Here is a 6,790-nt window from a genome sequence, read left to right as displayed (position 1 = left end):
TGGGATTACAGGCGTGAGCCACCGCGCCCAGCAGAGAGTATGCTCTTTTTTTGACAGATACACTTAGGTTCCTATGGCCATGTTGCCACTTAAAACTGCTGATCGTAGGTAATTTACTTAACCTGAGTTATATGAAAATGAAGAAGGTTAAAGCAACACAGAAGGACAAATATTGTATGATACCACTTACATGAGGCACCTGGAATAAGCAACATAGAGACAGAAAATAGAGCTTACCAGGGTCTGAAGGGAGGTTAAAAGTTGGGGGTAGTTATTTAATGCATACAGTTTCTGTTTCAGTTGATGAAAAGTTCTGGAAATGGCTAGTGGTGATGGTTGCTCAATACTGTGAATGTACCTAATGGCACTAAGTTGTACATGTAAAAATGGGTAAAATGGGCCGGGCGTGGTGTCTCATGCCTGTAATCCTAGCAGTTTGGGAGTCTGAGGCAGGCAGACTGCCTGAGCTCAGGAGTTTGAGACCAGCCTGGCCAACAGGGTGAAACCCCGTCTCTACTAAAATAGAAAAAAATAGCCGAGTGTGGCAGTGTGCGCCTGTAGTCTCAACTACTCAGGAGGCTGAGGCAGAAGAATTGCTTGAACCCAGGAGGCGGAGGTTGCAGTGAGTCACGATCATGCCACTACACTCCAGCCTGGGCGACAGAGCAAGACTCTGTCTCAAAAAAAAAAAAAAAAAAAAAAAGGTAAATTTTATGTGATGTATATTTTATCACACACGCACACAAAAAAAAAACATGTGCCTCAAGTGACAGGACTGCATAGAAAAAAATGTGCAAACATAACTAAAAATTTTTTGTAAAGTGTAATTAGGCCACCAAGCCCTCCCCACAGCCCACCAAGTCATGCTGAACCATCACACCTGCAAGCCCCTTCCTTGTGGTCTACGTCCAGAATAATATTAAGATAGGTTTCCCACTGCAGGCAAGGGATTGGAGGGGTCCTTCCCCAGGAGAAAATACACACAGCTTGAGATATTCGCCCTAAAGAAAATGTTCAGTAATAAAGACCTCCAAGTTAATATGTCCAAAGCAACGCTAGTGAAATATGCTTTAATCAGGTTTTCAGTGCTTCACATTCAAATATGAACAGACACATAAGCATCAACAAACATTTGAGGAAAGCCTGTAATACAACAGAAACCCAAACAAGCATACCACAAAAGAGAGCTTTAAGAACAATTCTGGCTTTGAAAATCTATCTATCCCCTACGGTTTCAGAAAAAGAGACTGTGAACCTGTGATGAACTTGGCAGTTTCTTTTTTTTTTTTTTTTTTTTTTTTTTTGAGATGAAGTCTCGCTCTGTCACCAGGCTGGAGTGCAGTGGTGCAGGTGCAATCTCGGCTCACTGCAACCTCTGCCTCCTGGGTTCAAGTGATTCTCCTGCCTCAGCCTCCTGAGTAGCTGTGACTACAAGCGTGCACCACCACCACCACACCCGGCTAATTTTTGTATTTTTAGTAGAGATGGGGTTTCACCATGTTGGCCAGGATGGGTCTCGACCTCCTTACCTCATGATCTGTCCACCTTGGCCGCCCAAAGTGCTGGGATTACAGGCATGAGCCACCGTGCCAGGCCTGTTTTTGTTTGTTTGTTTGTTTGTTTGTTTAGAGTTTCACTCTTGTTGCCCAGGCTGCAGTGCAATGGCATGATCTCAGCTCACTGCAACCTCCACATCCTGGATTCAAGTAATTCTCCTGCCTCAGCCTCTTATGTAGCTGGGATTACAGGTGTGTGCCATCATGCCCAGCTAATTTTGTATTTTTTTAGTAGAGATGGGGTTTCACTGTGTTGGTCAGGCTGATTTCAAACTCCTGACCTCAATTGATCCATCTGTCCTGGCCTCCCAAAGTGCTGGGATTACAGGCGTGAGCCACTGTGCCTGGCCAACTTGGTAGTTTCTAATAAGTACTTGTCTAGCAGAGAATGCCCCTCTTGCCCTTCTTGCTGGATATGACTAATGGTTTTTTTTTTTTTTCCTTCTGCAGTCATTTACTCATTTGCTTTTTTGACTAGATGCCTTATTCTGAAATTGTCAATTACAGTTTTCAGAGTATCATGAAATTCAATTATGCCCACATAGGACATTTATAAATTCTGCATGTTAATTTATTCCTTTGTTTTATAAGCTATAAGTGTGTGTATATATGTGCTCTACAGCCAGGTGTGGTGGCATGCACCTGTAGTCCCAGCTCCTGGAGAGGCTAAGGTGGGAGGTTCCCTTGAGCCCAGGAATTTAAGTCCAGCTGGGCAACAGAGTAACACCTTGTCTCTAAAAAACAAATAAAATTGAATTTAAGTAATATTTTTGGCAGGGTGTGGTGGCTCATGCCTGTAATCCCAGCACTTTGGGAGGCCAAGGCAAGAGGATCTCTTGAAGCCAGGAGTTCAAGACAGCCTAGGCAGCAAAGTGAGACCCTGACTTTATAAAAATAAAAAATAACTTTTTTAAATTAAAAAAATAAAAACTATGTTTTAAATTCTTAAATATTAAAACCTTGATTACCATACCTAGAAAAGTACTTGAAAGCTTTACATAGAATATGCCATAGATCAGTAACTTAGGTTCAGTCATTGATGGAGGACTGGAAACCTAATTTTTAAAGTGGGGAGGAAACTATTGGATCATATAACTAAGCCATCCAGCTTCAGAAATGGATAAAAGAGATAAAAATGTAATTAGAAATATCTTTTTCTTTGTCTTACCACTGCTTTCCTCTGTACTTCCTTTATTTCTCAACAAGCTTTCTTCATATGATGGTAGAGATAACCATCAGTATCTCTAAAACTAAGAATCCCAACAAAGAAAACCCCTTTCCCAATGGTCCCAGCAAAAGTTCCTGATTGGCTAGGTCTCTGTCACAGTCCCCATTCCTGGAAATAAGGAGTAGAGTCAGTCCCACCCAAACTACATAGAGTGAAAGTATTCCTGTGCAACGCAGTATCTATCTTCAGTTTGGAATCAATATGGAAATTACCCTGTCAAAAGAATCTTAAGCTTAAAACCCTCCTTTCAACATTTCCAAGGGCAGAACACTGAGACAGCTGAGCAGAACACACAAAGAAAATAAAGATTCAGGCCGGGCGCAGTGGCTCACGCCTGTAATCTCAACAGTTTGGGAGGCTAAGGCAGGTGGATCACCAGAGGTCAGGAGTTCGAGACCAGCCTGACCAACATAGTGAAACCCTGTCTCTACTAAAACAACAAAATTAGCCAGGTGTGGTGGCGCATGCCTGTAATCCCAGCTACTTGGAAGGCTGAGGCAGGAGAATTGCTTGAACCCAGGAGGCAGAGGCTGCAGTAAGCTGAGATCACGCCACTGCACTCCAGCCTGGGCAACAGAGTGAGACTCTGTCTCAAAAAAAAAAAAAAGAAAAAGAAAGAAAGTGAAAAACTCCTTGGAAAGCAATTTGATAAGCACTATTACTTAAACTAACAACATGAACAGTTGCAGTCAGACTGAGCCCTCAGTCCAGAGAATGGGCTTAAGCCATTGTCAATTTTTTTTTTAAACACTGCATTTATAAGACCCAAATTTTAAGAATCCTTATATACTACTATAGATAAAGACAACCAGTTAATAATTTTAGTTAAGCTATGGCACCTAGAAGAAATAAGCAGACCAGAAACATAAAAGCTTTTATAGAAGGCAGATTCCTTTCTGGCATGTTGCACTTTTCATCAGCACATCTTTGCAAGATGCATGGTTTCATGTGAAACACATAATCTTCTTTTCAAAGAGATGGTATAGTTTGGTTAGAGCTTCATAAGTATATTTAAGCTAAGTTAAATACTAAAAATGGCTTTTAACAAATTACCTGAAAGACAAATTATATCACATATTTAGCACTATGTTTAAGGCACTGTTCTAAACACATTATAAATATAAAATAATGGAATCCCTTTTAGGTATTGTTTTCATCATTATACAGATGACAGAACTAAGGCACAGAGAGGCAAAGTAATTCACCCAAAGCCACAAAGTCAGTAAGTAGCATGATGAGGTTTTAAATGCAGGGTACAATGTATGTTATTTTGGAGATGGATACACAAAAAAGTCCTATGCATGACTTACCAAAAATAAATAAATAAATAAAATATAAAAATAAAGGAAAAGCCTGGGCAGGTGGCTCACACCTATAATCCCAGCACTTTGGGAGGTCGAGGCGGGCCAATCACCTGAGGTCGGGAGTTCGTGACTAGCCTGACCAACATGGGAAAGCCCCATCTCTACTAAAAGTAGAAACTTAGCCGGGCACATGCTTGTAATCCCAGCTACTTGGGAGGCTGAGGCAGGAGAATCACTTGAACCAGGGAGCTGGAGGTTTCAGTGAGCCAAGATCGGGCCATTGCACTCCAGCCTGGGCAAAAAGAGTGAAACTCTGTCTCAAAAAAAACAAAAAAGAAAAAAAGAAAAGCCCTGACTTCACCATCACTAAATATATACATGTAACACTTGTACCCCATAAATTTATACAAAGACAATTTTTTAAAAATAAGAGAAATAAAGCCAAGCAAACTTGCTCTAGAGTCAATATGCTATCTCTATGCTATGATGCTTCTCTCAAAAAGTACTCAAATGATATGACTGGCTGGGCTCACACCTGTAAACCCAGCACTCTGAGAGGCCGAGGGGGATAGATCACCTCAGGTCAGGAGTTCAAGATCAGCCTGCCCAACATGGCGAAACCCTATCTCTACTAAAAATACAAAAATTAGCCAGGCATGGTGGCATTCACCTGTAGTCCCAGCCACCCAGGAGGCTGAGGCAGGAAAATCACTTGAATCCAGGAGGCAAAGGTTGCAGTGAGCAGAGATCGTGCCACTGCACTCCAACCTGGGTGACAGAGCGAGACTCCGTCTCAAAAAAAAAAAAAAAAAAAAAAAAATTATAGTACTGACTTATCAACTAGGAGATGGTGGTTTTAAATTTCATTTTACATGCATAAGAATAACAATTTGTTTTATTCCATCTTAAAGAATTTTCACAGGTAGAAGTATTCTTGGAATAACCAACAAATTTTAAAGTTAAAAGAGTAATATATTATGCCCTAGTGCTTTCTTTAAAAAAATTAAAAATAATTTCCACTTGGAAGTTTAATGAGATCTCAGACTTATCTGTCCAAAACTGAACCCCTGGTCTTCCAAACCAGCTATACTCCCACCTTTTCCTATTTCTGTTTGGTTTCGCTTTGAGACAGTCTCACTCTGTTGCTCAGGCTGGAATGCAGTGGCTCACTGCAGTCTTGACCTCCCAGGTTCAAGTGATCCACCCATTTCAGCCTCCCAAGAAGCTGGGACTACACGTGTGTGCCACCACTCCCAGCTAATTTTTTTTTTTTTTTTTTTCCTGTAGAGGTGAGGCCTCCCTACGTTGCCTGGTCTTGAACTCCTGGGCTCAAGCAATCCTCCCACCTCAGCCTCCCAAAGTGCTGGGATTACAAATGTGAACCACCACACCTGGCTTCCATTTCTGTTAATGTTAACTCCATTAGCTCAGGCCAAAGAATTTGGAGTTATCCTCGTTTCCTCTTTTTTTTTTTTTTTTTTTTTTTTTTTGAGACAGAGTCTCGCTGTGTCATCCAGGCTGGAGTGCAATAGCACGATCTCGGCTCACTGCAACCTCCACCTCCTGGGTTCAAGCGATTCTCCTGCCTCAGCCTCCCAAGTAGCTGGGACTACCTGTGCCTGCCACCACGCCCAGCTAATTTGTTTTGTATTTCTTTTAGTAGAGATGGGGTTTCACTATGTTGGCCATGCTGGTCTTTAACTCCTGACCTTGTGATCCGCCTGCCTTGGCCTCCCAAAGTGCTGGGATTACAGGCATAAGCCACCGCACCAGGCCGTCTCCTCTCGTTTTCTAACACCCCCACATCTAAGTCACAAGCTCTTGGCTCTGTCTTTAAAATATGTTCAGATATATGAAGTTAATCTACTGCAATCACCTTGGCCCACAACACCATCTCACTAGAATTACTGCAATTGCCTTTTTTTTTTTTTTTTTTAAAGACAGAATCTCGCTCTATCGCCAGGCTGGAGTGCAGTGGTACAATCTCAGCTCACTACAACCTCCAACTCCCTGGTTCAAGGGATTCTCCTGCCTCAGCCTCCCAAGTAGCAAGGATTATAGGCATGCGCCACCATGCCCAGCTAATTTTTGTATTTTTAGCCACTGTACCCCACCTGCAGTTGCCTCCTAAGTACTCTGCATAGAGCTGCCAGAGTGATCCTTTTAAAAGTAAGACAGGCCAGGCACGATGGCTCATGCCTGTAATCCCAGCACTTTGGGAGGCCGAGGTGGGTGGATTACCTGAGGTCAGGAGTTCAAGACCAGCCTGGCCAATGTGACGAAACCCCATCTCTACTAAAAAAATATAAAACTTAACCGGGTGTGGTGGTGGGTGCCTGTAATTCCAGCTACTGGGGAGGCTGAGGCAGAAGAATCGCTTGAACCTGGGAGGCAGAGGTTGCAGTGAGCTGAGATCACGCCATTTCACTCCAGCTTGGACAACAACAGCGAAACACTATCTCAAAAAAGGTAAGACAGACGTAACCCTCCGCTCAAAGTCTCCCCTGGCTTTTCATCTTCCTCAGAGTTAAAGCTAAAGTTTTAACAATGACCTAGATACATAAGGTCCCAAAAGAAGGGCTCTGTGTCTCTCATCTCATCACCTACAATTCACCTCCTAGGTTAGTTTACTGTAGCCACTCTGGCCTCCTTACTGTCTCTCACATTCAACAGGCAGGCACCCACCTGAGAACTTTTGCAAT

Source organism: Macaca mulatta, chromosome 11 (assembly GCF_049350105.2).
Source record: "Macaca mulatta isolate MMU2019108-1 chromosome 11, T2T-MMU8v2.0, whole genome shotgun sequence".
NCBI lineage: Eukaryota > Metazoa > Chordata > Mammalia > Primates > Cercopithecidae > Macaca > Macaca mulatta.
This window is presented reverse-complemented; position numbering follows the sequence as displayed.